This window comes from Balaenoptera acutorostrata, chromosome 17 (assembly GCF_949987535.1).
Source record: "Balaenoptera acutorostrata chromosome 17, mBalAcu1.1, whole genome shotgun sequence".
NCBI classification, from domain to species: domain Eukaryota; kingdom Metazoa; phylum Chordata; class Mammalia; order Artiodactyla; family Balaenopteridae; genus Balaenoptera; species Balaenoptera acutorostrata.
Window position 1 is genome coordinate 55,367,390 of NC_080080.1, and position 15,931 is coordinate 55,383,320.

Genomic DNA, 15,931 nt, shown 5'->3' on the forward strand with positions numbered 1-15,931 from the left:
TTTTTTGTCTCTTGTAATGTTTATTGTCTTATTGTCCATTTTGCCTTATTAATGTCAACATATACAGTTGATTCTTATTTTTTAATCAATCATGATCTTTTTAAAATTGGAGTATTTATTTTGTTTATACTGGATATAATTATTGATAAATTTCTATTTAGATTTATCATCTATTTGGTTTTCTTTTATTTGTTTGAAATTCTTTTTTCTGATTTTTTACCTTCTTTTCAGTTTATCATGGTTTATTATGTCTTTGTTTAAGTTCAGTCTGACAATTTTTATCTTTTAATTGGTGTATTTAGTATATTTCCTCATCAGTTTGTGTTTAAATGTACCATCTGGTTATTTGTACTGTTTTTGTCCCACGAGCTTTAAACATTCTTTTTTCTCCTTTTTTTCATTCTTTGGTTTAATTAAGCATTTTTAATATTTATCCTCTTGTCTGTCATATTTTAAAATTATTGTTTGAGTGGTTACATGAGAAATTACTTTATTATTTATTTATTGAAGTCTGACTTAACGTAATGTTTTTAATATTCCCCTGACAATGCAAAGACTTTAAAACACTTTAACTCTATTTTTCACTTTCTGATTTTTCTTTTGTTTGCCATTTACTTTAATTATTCATAATTTTTAAATCCCACAAGACAGCAATGTTTTTGTATGCAGTCAATATTCATTTAGATTTATTTATACATTCAATATTTTCAATCTTTATTCTTTTCTGAATTTCCAGGCTTCTATTAGATCATTTTCTCTCTGTCTTAAGTATTCCCTAAGTATTTTCATTAATATAGATCCAATAGTGATGCATTTTCCTAATTTTTATATATCTGAAAAAGTATATATGAAAATATACCTTCTTTTCTTTTTTTAAGATTTATTTACTATTTATTTATTTATTTAACTTATTTTTGGCTGCATCAGGTCTTAATTGTGGTGCTTGGGATCTTCATTGAGGCATGCGGGATCTTTCATTGTGGTGCATGGGCTCTTCACTGTGGTGCGTGGGCTTCTCTCTAGTTGTGGCATGTGGGTTTTCTATTCTCTAGTTGTAGCGTGCAGGCTCCAGGGCACATGGGCTCTGTAGTTTGCAGCATGCAGCCTCTAGTTGAAGTGTACAAGCTCAGTAGTTGTGGCATGCGGGCTTAGTTGTCCCACGGCATGTGGGATCTTAGTTCCCTGGCTATGGATCGAACCCATGTCCCCTGCATTGTAAGGCAGATTCTTTACCACTGGACCACCAGGGAAGTCCCTACCTATATTTTTGAAGCACATTTTCTCTGTGAATAGATTTCTATGTTAGTGCATTTTTGTCACTTAAAAAAAAATTCAGCTGTAAAATCTTCTGCTTCCATAATTTTTATAGAAAAGTCAGCTGTCAGTTCTATTGTTTTTATTCTAGCTAATTGGTCAATTTTTTTTTTTCTTCCTGCCTGCTTGTATGATCTTATTTGTTTGCCTTTGATTATTTATTTTGTTTCTATTTGTGTATTTGATCAGTCTGGAAAATTATCTGCTTTTTTCTTTCAAATATTGTTTATGTACTCTTTTCTTTGCCCTTTCCTTCTGAGACTCTGTTTACAGGTTATGTTAGGTATTTTTAATATATCCCCTTTGTCTCTTAAGTACTTTGGTGTATTTTCCATCCTTTTTCCTCCCATCTCTCTCTGTGCTTGGAATTGGATCAAAGAACTATCTTCCACCTCATTAATCTGATTTCTTTTTTGGAGAGAAGACACTGTGGCTAATCTGCCATTAAACTCATATATTGAATTCTTTATTTTAGTTTTTTATATTTTCAGATCTGAAATTTCTATTTATATTCCTTTTATATTTTCCTTTTCTTTGCTGAAATTCTGTATCTTCTCAATTTACTTCATAATATGTTTTACTATTACTATAAAGGGTATATCTGATATTCCAATATCTGGATTCCCTGTGGGTTTCTATTATCCATTTCTGTTATAATTTGCTCTTTTTTGTCACTTTTCCTTTAATTCTCTGCTGAGACCTTTATTAGTTTCAACTGAAAAACTAGAGTATTTATAAGGCCTTCCTCTTTGGGAGTCTGAACTTCACTCTTTGTCTTTTAGACATGTGGGGTTGCCAAAAGTCTGTTGGTTTCTCATTCATAGCTAAAGCAAAGGTAAATATCCATATTAAACTCAAGAAGTGAGGTGTGTCAGTGACAGGTTTTATTTTTCTGTATGGGTGATCTATTTCTGGTTTGTCTTTACTCCGTTGGGAGACCCACCTTAAATCCAGGGCTCATTACCAGAGAGCCTCTACCTTGATGGATCCTGAACTCTAACTCTTGTTTCTCTAGTTCTGTGAGATGGTTGCAAGTGCTGCCCAGATTCTCAGATGCCTATCTTGCCATTGGTAGATTGCAAATGCCTTGAGCAAAAAGGTAGCACCAAATGCTGGTCTCACATAACTTACTTCCCTTCTCTTCAGGATATGGATGTTTTTGGACACAGCTACAGGCTACTTTGGTTCTCTCTGATGCTTTCAATCATATTTAATTAACTGGCATTTCTTTATTTTTGGTGATGGGGTTGATCAAATAAAGGCTAATCTACCTTCCTTAAAACGCTTTACATTCAGCACTCATAATCTTATGGAGGTAATATCTTAATTTCTTCCAGATGTTTTGCTTTTCTCACTTTTGTTTTGAAATTAAATCTGGAGTTTTTGTTTTACATCATATGAGATAAAGTTATGTTTCAGTCTCTTTCCATATGGACCTCCAATTAAACAAGCACCATTTATTGAATAGTTCATCTTTTTTCCCAGTGATATATAATGCTTCTGCTCTCATACACAAACTTTTCATAGAGGGTGGATTTGCATCTGTTTTCCTTATTTAGTTTCATTGGTCTAATTATCTCTTACACAATTTTTGAAATGCTCTGTTTTTTGTCTTGAAATAGAGACAATATTTGTTCTTAAAAATGTCTTTATTGTTGGCTCTATGTCATGTAAATTTTAGGCAGATTCTTTTCAAATTTTGTGAAAAACACTGCTTGAATTTTATTGGATTGCATTAAATTAATAGAATGATTTTGAGAGACCCGAATTTATTAAATATTTTCATCTATTAGCATTGTAGAAAATTCACCATTTGTTTAATTCAATAAATTTAAACAATTTTGTCCATGAGCTTCATGCTTATTTTTTTTTTAACATCTTTATTGGAGTATAATTGCTTCACAATGGTGTGTTAGTTTCTGCTTTATAACAAAGTGAATCAGCTATATGTATACATATACATACATAATACATATCTCCCCATATCTTCTCCCTCTTGCAAAAAATATGGAATGCTTCACGAATTTGCATGTCATGCTTGCACATGTATCGTTCCAATTTTAGTATATGTGCTGCTGAAGTGAGCACTTCATGCTTATTTTTGGTTGGACTTATTATTTGGCAACCTTTTTTTCATTATAAATGAGATTTTTTTAGTAGACTTTTTTTTTGAACTTTATAGATTTAGAGAAAAATTGAGATTTCATTGAGTACAGCATACCCAATTTCCAATATTATTAACATCTTACATTAGTATGGTCAATTTGTTTGCATCAATAAATCAATATTGATACATTTTTATTAAATAAGTCTGTATTCTCTTCAGAGTCCTTACATCTTACCTAACAATTTTCTGTTCCAGGATTCCATCTGGACACCGCATTCCATTTAGTTGTCATGTCTCCTTAAGCACCTCTTGGCTGTAACAGTTTCTCAGAATTTCTATGTTTTTCATGACCTTGACAGTTTTGAGTACTGAACAGGCAGTTTGTACAATGTTCCTCAATTTGGGTTTATTGCATATTTTTGTCATGGTTAGGCTAAGGTTATAGGTTTTTAGTGAGAATACCATAGAGGTGAAACACACTTCTTATAGTGTAACAGGTTACATATTGTCAAGATTGCTTATCACTGATGATGTTTACTTTGGTCAGTCGGCAAAGACTGTATTTTCCAGGTTTTTCTAAAATAAATTTCCTTGTCTCTTTCTTTTTCCATACTTCACTCTTTTGAACTAATCATTAAGCACCAATTCTTCATTGTATACATACACCACATTTTGTTTATCCATTCATCAATCTATGAACATTTGTTCTGTTACCACTTTTGGACTATTATGAATAATGGCTGCTATGTACATTGGTACACAAATTTGTTTTTATTTATCTTGGGTATATACCTAGGAGTGCAAAGACTTCTTTATACATTTTCTGTATGTTTGAATTTTGAGGAACTGGCAGTCACTTTTTCCAAAGTGGCTGCATCATTTTACATTCCTATGAGAAGTCTATGAGTTTTCCAATTTCTTCATATCCTTGCCAACTTTTGTATTATTTGTCTTTTTGATTTTATCAATCCCAGTGGATGTGAAGTGGTATCTCATAGTGGTTTTCATTTGCAAGTACCTAATAATTAATGCTGTTGAGCATTTTATGTGCTTATTAGCCATTTGTATATCTTCTTTGGAGAAATATCCACTCAGATCCTTCATCTATTTTTAATTTGGATTATCAGTCTTCTTATTATTGACTTGGAAGAATCATTTATATTATAAATACAAGTTTCTTATGAGTTATTTATAAATATATTCTCCATTTTTCCAGGTTTCTTTTCACTTTGTTGATGGTATTCTTTGAAGCAGAAAAAAAATTAATTTTGATGAAGTCCAATTTATCTGCTTTTTGTTTTGTCCCTTTTGCTTTTAATGTTAGCCAAGAAGACTTTGCCCAACCCACAAACTTGAAAATTAACTACTATATTTTCTTCTAAGACTTTTATAGTTTTAGCTTTTATAGTTTTAGCTTAGATCTATGATTCATTTTTAGCTCATTTTTTGTATGTCAAGAGGAAGGGTCCAACTTTATTTATTTGTATGTGAATAACCAATTGTCCCAGCACTGTTTGTTGAAAAGACCATTCTTTCTGATTGAATTGTCTTGGGACTCTTGTCAAAATTCAACTGACCATTAATATAAGAGTTTATTTCTGAACTCCCAGTTCTATTTGATCAATTTATCTATCTATCTATCTGTCTATCTATCTCTCCTTATCCCATTACCACACATTCTTGATTACTGTAGCTTTATTTTAAGTTTTCAAATTTAGAATTGTGAATCCTTCAACTTCGTTCTTTTTCAGTATCCTTTATCTTTTTAAAGATTGTTTTGCATTTCTCTATGAATTTTAGATCACCTTGGCAATTTCTGCAAAAAAAGCTTGCTAAGATTTTGATAGAAATTGAATTAACTTTATAGATCAATTTGGGGCATATTGCTATCTTAATAATATTAAGTTTTGTAATCCATGGACCTGAGTTTTCTTTCCATTTATTTAAGTCTTCTGTAAGTTCTTTCAGCAATGTCTTAAAGTTTTCAGGTTATAACCTTTACATTTGTGTTAAATTTATTCCTAAGTATTTTATTTTTTGATGCCACTGTAACTTGAATTGTTTTGTGATTTCATTTTTTGATTGTTCATTGATAATGTATAGATATGCAATAGATTTTTGTATATTGATATTGTATCCTGCATCCCTAATGAACTTGTTTATCAGTTTAAAAAATTTTTATGTGTGTCCTTCAGTTTACACATAAGATTATGTCACCTGTAAATAAAGATAGTTGTATTTAACTCCATTCTAGAAAGGCATTATTACTTCCACTATAAAGTAGTGAAAAATGAGAATTACAGGACTCATATGGGTACTAACAAGTGACAGAACTGAATTTGGATGCATCTATTTGAGATCAGAGTCGTCCTTTTTCTTTTTTATAAATTTATTTATTTTTGGCTGCGTGGGGTCTTTGTTGCTGCATGTGGGCTTTCTCTAGTTGAGGTGAGTGTGGGCTACTCTTCTTTGTGGTGCACAGGCTTCTGATTGCAGTGGCTTCTTTTGTTGTGGAGCATGGGCTCTAGGCACGCGGGCTTCAGTAGTTGTGGCTCATGGGCTCTAGAGCACAGGCTCAGTAGTTGTGGTTCATGGGCTTAGTTGCTCTGCAACATGTGGGATCTTCCCAGGCTAGAGCTCAAACCCGTATCCCCTCCATTGGCAGGTGGATTCTTAACCACTGCACCACAAGGGAAGCCCCCAGAGTGGTTCTTCTTATAGATCTCTAGCATAATACCAAGATAAAGAAACATTGTAATACTTTAAGATCCATGAAAAGAATCTTATCCTTGGGAATGAATGCATCAGTTTTCCACTGTATGCTCCTGCTTCAGTAATTCATAATTTGGTAAAGTTGTAACATCTTTATGGTGCTAATAGTGGAGAGTACACATCACTCATAACCATTTCTCCTACCACTATACCCATTAAACAAAAATTCTTCATTGGCCCCCTTGCCTAGGCCTCTGGCAGCCACCCTTCTACTTTCTGTCCCTATTAATTTCACTTCTCTAAATATCTCATATAAGTGGAATATAATATTTGCCTTTTTGTGACTAGCTTATTTCACTTTGTATAATGTTTTTTAAGGTTCAGCCAAGTTGTAGTATGTATCAGAATCTTCTTTTTAATGCTGAATAATATTCCATTGTATATATATATATATATATATATATATATATATATATATATATACACACACCACATTATATACCACATTTTATTTACTCATTCATTCATCATTGGATGAATGCTTAAATTGCTTCTACATTTTGGCTATTATGAATAATATTCTATGGACATAGGTGTACAAATATCTCTTTGAGATCCAGCTTTAAATTATTTTGGGTTTATACACCCCAAAGTGGAACTGTTGGGTCATATGATAATTATATTTTTAATTTATTAAGGACCTCCCATACTGTTTTCCGTAGTGGTTGCACAATTTTACATTCTCACCAGCAGGTGACAAGTGTTCCAATTTCTCTACATCCTGGCCAAAACTTGTTCTTTTCTTTTCTTTCTTTTTTTTTTTTTTTTTTAATAGACTTTCAGTTTTGCAAGATGAAAAGAGTTCTGGAGATACTTTGCACAACAATGTGTGAATGTACTTAACACTACTGAACTCTAAACTTCAGAATGGTTATGGTGGTAAATTTTTAAGTTATGTGTATTTTACCACAATTTTAAAAAATTACAAAAGTGAAAAGAAACAATACTTTACTAAAAAATGTGAATGTGAAACACATTTTTAAAACTACCGAATTTAGAAAAAGTCGTAAATATTATTGCCTTTAAATATATGGTAATATGTAATATTTTGAGACCCTAACTGTATTATATAATTACATTTCTTTTTTTTTTTTCATGAAATCTTTTTTCTTCTGGAAATAAATATTCACTTTAAAAAGTTCTGGAATTTTCATCTTTTCTGATTTTAAACATGTCACAGTACTCCTTTTCAATTTTTGCAACATCATTCTTGATTTCTTATATTGCAAATTTTGTATGGATTTTTTAGTATTGAAACAAATAGCTCATCAACACTATAACCATAAAGAATATTGGTGTACAGAGGTTGTAATTTTAAAATGTATTTTTAAATTTTTTAAATGTCTCTAGATTTGTACTGGAATATGGGCTTAAGTTTTTCACTGCTCATATAATTCATGCTGAATAGAACTCCGATTCAAGTTTATTTTATTCTGATATTTGACTTAGAAACAAAGAAACAATCAGCTTCTGTATGTACTGGCTTCATATTAGCACAGCATGTACCCCAATCTTCAAAAACTTTAGGATGTAGAGCCACATTCTAGGAAAGATAGCAGTGTGTATTTAACTTCAAACTTGCATTACATTTCCTTAAGATTAAATTGCAGGATCAGTGAATCTTAGATTAGACATGGTTCTTTAATTATTATTTATTAATATTATTATTATAATACTTCCACTCTGCAAAGCCATTATTGCATATGAAATGCTTTTAAAACAATCTTATGGGTTGGAAACATTGGACAAAACTTGGAAAAGTTGATACATCTACCTCAACTCGTGTAATTTGTAAGAGGTTGAACCCTGCTTTTGAACTGGTTACCCGTTAAGGCTGTTAATACCTATTGTAGCTTAGTGCATTACCTAGGAGAGACTTAGCCATTCAAATACATTATTTTTTTAAGTTCCAAAGCAAGAGCAGATTGTGGGGGTAGACATATATAATTATAAAGATAAGATTGATGACTACTAAATGTTAAAAAAATATATTTCCACTTTTAACCCAGAATATCATTTAAGCAAAGTATATTCTGGACAAATATGCCTTAAAATATATGATGAGAGACTTGACAATAGTGATTTTTGTATCTTTCTACCCAAAGCATAGGAAAACTACATTAGATGCTCAATAAATATTTGCTGAACTAATGAATTACAAATGGATATAGAACATTGAATGATAGCCACCAAAGTCTAAGACAACATTATTGTTGAAAGGAAAGCTAATAGATCTCACCACAACATAGTACTATTCCTGGTGGCTGGCCATATCTTGGCCAATTTTTTTTTTTTGGTCAGTGACAGTGTCAAATGTAACACCATAATCTTTTATGAAAATTTAGTATCCAGTGGTGAGCAAAAATGATATTATTCCCAATACTGCATAAAGTGAAATTATATTAAAGAACAATAAGACCTTTCATTGTATTAGTTAACAAAGATATTTGACATTATTGACCAAAACAAAAATACTGAAGAAATACTGGCATAATCTGAAGTACATCTTTAGGGAACATGGCAAGCTCAGATGCAGTGAGGAGAGCGAGCACCACACTCTAGTGACGGATTCTGTATCCAGAGTGAATACAGACCAAACTAAAGCATACTTTTCTTTGACATTGGTTGTAGAGTGGCCTTGTTATTCTCATACAATTTTACAAGGAAAGGCAAATCAATGAGTTTGTTATCTTCATGAACACAGAAGTCTATATGCCATAGTTACAAAGATTTCAAAAGCTTTCTCTTCTGAAATCTGGAGTACTGTTTGAGGAAAACTGTGTTTTCTTTGGGCAGAGTTTGTTTCTCTAATGGGTTCTGCTCACATATTTAGATGTGTCTTGTAGTGGAAACCACACCACGAGTCTCTCTCAAGGCCTATGTTCTGACTCCAGCCCATCGACTAACTAGCAATATGATTTATAAAACTGAAAACAAAAAGTATATGATCTTTCCTGTAACTTCAAAATTTTAATTTTAAGATTATCTTTTTATTATGGATGCTAAATCTGTATTTGAATTGTCTTATTTTTTACGATGTGCAGCATGGTTTTGTCTGTTTTGTGTGTGTATGTGTTACTTTTAGATTGAGCCATGACGACTATAGAACAGTTATGTTCATTGCACAAGTATAAACAGGTTTCCCAAATGCAGTCTTTTTCACTGGGAGTTGATATTGATAGAAACCTATGTCCTTGCTCTCATTCTGCCCTTCAATTTTGACATCTATCAAATCTCCCTTTTTTTTCTATCTCAAAGAGAATATTAAGGGCTGCTGATCAGAGAAAAGACATCAGAGAAGACCAAAAGAGCACAATGTCCTGATGTTAGATATATAACAATGCTTCAATTATAGTTCCTTAAATTCTATAGATATTTAGGAAGGCTTTAAAAACATTATTTATATTACATAAAATGTGATACATTAAGAACAAATACCCATAAAAGTATTTAGATAGATTCACAACAGTTAAGAGCATGTTGTTAACATTGTGTGAAATATTATAAACTATGAGGGAAAATAATAATTTACTAACAAGAAAATCACAATATTGGGTACATTAAAATATTGAGAAATCAGAAGTAATAATAATAATAATAGAAGAGTAGAATATAAAGGAAACACCAAAACACTTTCATCACACTTACGAATAAACTGCTTTCTTCTTCCCACATTCTCCTCTGGGCCTAAGGCATAGCTGTAAGCAGCATTATAATTGTGGTGGATATGGATGCTAACACATTTATTCTCTTTTTCTGTGGGAAGTGGGAAGGAAAGGAAGACATCATTTTTAACATAATTTTTGAATAATCTTAAAACTTTAAAAATTATTTTCTAATTAAAAAAAATCAATCTAAATTTTAGCCTGTTAATACAATAAAAAGAGAATTGTAATGGAAAAATAAGATCACAATTGTTATTGATAATATCATCCCATTGATATTTATCTAATGCACAGGACCATTTGACTGCAGCTTGAGCTGTCACTAAACTTTGTAACTTCACAATTGGGATTGATTATGGAAAGGCCAATTTAGCTACAGTGATTAGTACTGACTGCTAAAATAGCTGAAACACCCCTACAGGTCATGATTCTGGTTGATTTTAACTCTACGAAGGAATGAAAAAGATGAGCTCTTCAGTGATTTGAAATAATAGAAATCCAAACACAACTTTGTATTTTGGAATAACAATAAATGATATTTTAAAATACAATGTTAAGTCTAATTTTAGACATCAATTTCCACTTTATTCTGCTATTCTGCATCACCTTTTTTTGTTTTTTGGTTTTTTTTTGGTCACAGCTTCCAATACACAAGGATATTGTGATTATCAGTCTAGTCTCCCATGAAGATGTTACCATGAGCTGAAATTCTAGCCTCCTTATTCAGAAAATGTTAATGTAAGAAGATGTTGGCATGCATATACTCCTTGGCATGTGCATTACTGGGGACTGCTGGTTCTTTCAGGAGTTACATGGAATAAGAAAAGCTCTTCTTCTATATGAAAATCTGTGGTGGTGGTGGGGATCTTAAAAGAGTCAAATCTTGGGCTTCCCTGGTGGCGCAGTTGTTGAGAATCTATCTGCCAATGCAGGGGACACGGGTTCGAGCCCTGGTCTGGGAAGATCCCACATGCCGCGGAGCAACTAGGCCCGTGAACCACAATTACTGAGCCTGCGCATCTGGAGCCTGTGCTCCGCAACGGGAGAGGCCGCGATAGTGAGAGGCTCGCGCACCGCGATGAAGAGTGGCCCCCACTTGCCGCAACTAGAGAAAGCCCTCGCACAGAAACGAAGACCCAACACAGCCATAAATAAATAAATAAATAAATAAATTAATTAATTAATTAATTTAAAAAATTAAAAAAAAAAAAAAAAGAGTCAGATCTTGCCTAGGGACTTTAAAGATGGAGATCATTATTCTTCTGCCCTGTCTACCCCAGGAGGCTTTTCAGCTGGGATAGGACTCTTCAGGAAGTAGAGAGAGTAACAAACCATATTGTCCCAGAAGGATGATACAGAAAAGAATAGCAATTAAGCTGGAGGAATCTAAGGCTGAAGATCCCATGGGGCTTTAAGATGCCATCTTATCAACATGATTAGAAATACTAGTCATCATTTTGATAAAATATTTATACAATTCTGAAATCTTAGTAACTGTATATTTATTTCTCACTTCAGTTTCACAGCAGTATGTGACTTTAAAAACCTTTAGAAATACTAAATTGGTGTTTGAAATTAGCAGGGAATTATGTACAGTTTCACCACTTTACTTGGGGGAGGAAGCAGCTTTTAGTTATAGATAAATACTAAAACTCTATAGCATAAGAGGTGAAGATGAGATTGATAAGACCATCAGCCCTCTTTGAGCAAAAATACACAAGTATAGGAAGAAAAGAGGAAGGAGACAACAGAATAAAAATTTTAAAAACCCCAAAAATTTATGGCAGTGAAACTGCAAAATGAGAAGGTAGCAAAACACAACCTCAAGGAAATTTTGCAAGATACAAAATGCTCTAGATAAATTGATGAAAACACTAGGAGCTGATGAATGACTTCCTTTTCTGGGAAAGCATTACAGTTTTCCAGGAAGGAAATTAAAGAAATTTGGTATATTCTACCAACATTCCCTGTTTTGGAGGGATTACTGAAGGATGCATGGGTAGACCATAAAATAAATGGGATATGTCATATGTTTTGCTCCTTCCCTCACTATGGATAAATAGCATTTAAGGGTTCAAATGGAGTTCAAGGGTAAAGCTTGCTTTTTGCCATTTTTCTCTAAGCCAGTTTCTTAAAAGTAGCAGGGATGTACTCCAATTTGTGACAGTGCTGTCTAGTCTAGGAGAGTTAGGTCTGGAGGCAAGAGGACACCACTGAGAAGATGGTCCTTTTGGGCTATTTCCATAAGGAAGGTGCCAAAGCACAAAGAAATTACACTTTCCTCACCAAAAATTACTTAAGTCCATGGAACTTTTTTTTTTTTTAATTAGCATCATTATTTTCAGATGTCATGATCATGTGCATTAAAGAGGAGCATCAATGTAAAACTATTAAAGCAAATAAAATAGGTCAGGGTTGTGGTCAGTTGCAATGTGAATGTGTAAATATCAGTATTTAAAAAATATATCAGCAATAATTGCTTAGAAAATAAGATTGAAATAGTCGTCAGTAGCAGTAATGATAATTGTATAGCAGGGAATACACTTTTAAAATATGTACAGGATTTACATGAAAAGAAAACACATACTATTCTATCAGGAAAGAAGAAAGAAGGGGTAAATATAGCAGCATGCCATGTAATTGACTGATAAAAATGGAATACTCTAAAAATATATAATTCCTAAATTAAAATTTGATATAATTTGCAAAATAATTCAACAAATTTTTTGAACTTGGAAAAGTTATTCCAGACATCCTCTATAAAAAGAAACGTGAAAATACCTAGGAAGTTTAAGACAAAGATTAATAGAAGATGTTAAATTTTAAAACAATTAAACACTATATTATTTAACAAAAATCAGCAAGGTACAAAAATAGACTCATCAGTGGAACAAATTATGGATGTCTAGAAAAAGACATCGATATATTTGAAAACAGTGAGGTAAGGAGAAATTAGTCAATAAACGTTACATAGACAGGAGATTTGCCATTTGAAAAAAGTTACATTTCTGTTTCATATATCACATGAAATCTTTCCAGATTTATCAAAGAAATAAATTTTAAAAATTATAATTTTGGTTTTAAAAAGAGTTTTCCTAAGATATAAAACTCAGAAACAAGAGAAAATCTTTGTTATCTTTCCATACTTAAACATCTCCATCCTCAACCTTACCACACAAAGAGAAAAACAATTTTTCTCTGGAAAATAAATAAAAACCACCAACATCTGAAAGAAACAGGTTCACATGTCTGATACACAAATATTTCTTAAAATGTAAAAAAAAAACAAAACATGGGGGTATTGAACCTTAGTAAAAAAAAAAAAATAGTAAAACAAAATGTTATTTTATTATAGCAGATAGAAAACAGTTAAAAACATTGAACTCTGTTTCTGTCCAACAGAAGCTTTTGTGATGATGGAAATGTTCTATATCTTTAATATCAAATAGGCATTAGCCATATGTTGTTATTGAGCATTTGACATACGACTAGTGTGACTGAGGAAATGAATTTTAATTTTATTTGTTCAATTAATTAAATTTTAAATTGGAATAGTCTCTGATGGCTAGTTGCTGGACATTGAAGTTATAGAGTTTCAGCTGAAATATAGGCTTTTTCCCATATCATCAGTAAAGGAGTTAACATCACAATTTTTTGAGAAATCTGGCCATATGTACAAATTTTCTGGGTATTTTCTCTCTGACCTAAAAATTCCACATCTAACTTTTTACTGTAAGAAAATAGAATGATAAGTACAAAAAATGTGTATACAAGAATGTTTATTGAACTGGAAAAATGAAGACCTTGTAAATGCCTAAAAATAGAGAAAAATTTAATTAGATTTGGTGCACTCACACCTCCACATAACATAACTTCCATGTTCCTTCTGTTTTGTGGTCACTATCCTCTGGAGTTTCAGATACAATGGGACACAATAGTTAAGAAACAGTATGACCAGTGCCTGGAAAAGTTGCATTATCCCTTATCTTGTTTCTGAGACCACTCTTCTGTTAGTAACTCCTCAGTGAATTTTGATTCTGTATGAATGGCTCATCATACTTTTTTCTCATATGGTATTTACTAATTACTACAACTCTTAAGCCTTAAAGAGGTGGAATTTTGAATTTTACGTATGCCGTAATATGAAACTGAAATTTTGTTTCTTATCCTCCATTAAACTATAAACTCACCAAGAGGTGGGAATGTTTCCTAGTCAATAGTATTCCCCAATGTTATCATAACACATAGTATTACACAATAAATATATGTTGAACTAATTAAGTAAATGGCTTCGATTCCTTTAGAGACCTGCTCATTGCAATGGGGTAAAAATTTGTATAAGTCTAATACAAAACATATCTGTTGTAGATGAATGATAAATTCAACTTTCTGGATCAAGTTAATGCCCAATTCTGAATCTTGGTCTGTGCATCTATCATCAACTCAGCTTGGCATTTTTTTTTATTAATGCAACAATGATTATAAGTACATAAATCATTCAAAAGTAAATAAATAAGGCAAGGATTATAAAGGCTTCATTAATTGCAAAGTTTGATAAGCTATCCTGATAATTTAGCCGTAATCACTTGTACATTTTTATTGGTGAAGCCATAAATCACTTTATCAAATTTTATTCTTTGATATTTAACCAATAGACTGCACATTATTAAAACAAGTGATGTATCTCCTCCAAGGTTTTTCTTTTTATCTCTGGAAATATTTGTGGAAAACTAGTTTAATTTCAAATTAAAGAATGCTTTCCTTTGTTTTTTCATCTACTGATATTTTAATGACACTGACATCACATTTGTAACAACATAGAAGTCATCAGAAAAATATGCCACGTTTCACAGGAAAAAATGTTCATGAAACAAACCAAAATTAAAATGTAAGAAAAATGAAAAGGAGACCAGTTGAATCCATTTGGAACAGCTGCCACAGAACATAGAACAGAGAGATCTTCTTCAAAGGGATATTTAGACCATTTATTTCATCTCCTCTTTTACTTTATATATTTTTCAACAACAGATGGATTAGGACAAGCTGTGTCCCCATGCATGAGTGTTTTATATAGGTATGTGATGCTCATTTTGGCTAAGCACAACTGAGTGCTTTCTTTTTCACCTGCCAAGGGTTCTTTAAAGTGACTTTTAAGATTGGTTTTTATGTTGTCCTGTTCTTGCCTGTCATTGGAATCTGAAGTTATGAAAGGAAAAAAATGTCACCCCTTTGAAATTGAGTCTTGCTCTTGAACTCACTATCTGAAGACATGTGGTTACCAGAAAGTTAGAGGTTTGGAGGCCTTGCTTTTTTCTAAAGTTTAAAATATTAACTCTTAAAAAATCAGTATCACCACTTCACATAAATGAGGCTGCTATGAGTGAATCATGTGATTTTTCCCTCTAATTGTACAATTTTCGGGGACACAAAGGCAATAAATATTTGAGATTTTAAAATAAGACATTTTACAGTTAACTCTTTTACAAATAGCTTTTATAATCTTTAAAAAATCTCGGAAGATGGTGCTGGTGTTTTATGTTCTGTGACCAAGATGCATCATACATGTATTTTTTTAAATTAAATCAACACATAATCTGTTCCAAATAAATATCCTAAGTCCTACTTTTGGAAATGTTTAGTTGTTCAAAAACCGTTTTTATTTTTGATTTTCAGAACTTAGAATGGTTGCTGAACTTAGAAGGGATACACTTTAACTACAACTCAAAAATATCCTTTAAAAACATTACATGACAAATCTTTCCATTGATTTTTGTGAGGAAAATGCAACTGAATAAAAATATTATAAAGACATTTTTCATAACTCAGAAAAGAAAAATAATATTTACTTTCTTCTTCTTTTCATCTCTTATTATACTTATGTCTTTTCTCTAATCACTTTATATTTTTTGTTTATAAAGTTTACTCTTTATGTTATTATATGTTTATTAATTTCTTTTTGACAGATAATTTTCATTGTCTTAAAATCTTTTTGTTAACTTTGGTGTCATTTTTTAGAAATATATCCCTCTAGAATGAACTATCAATTGGTTGTGAGAATGTTAATGTTCTATAA

General features: G+C 31.8%; 1 pseudogene; it reads right to left on the reverse strand.

The window, feature by feature from the left end:
- Positions 1–3,315: 3,315 nt before the first annotated feature.
- Positions 3,316–3,402, reverse strand: LOC114237707 (U6 spliceosomal RNA; annotated as a pseudogene).
- Positions 3,403–15,931: the final 12,529 nt, after the last annotated feature.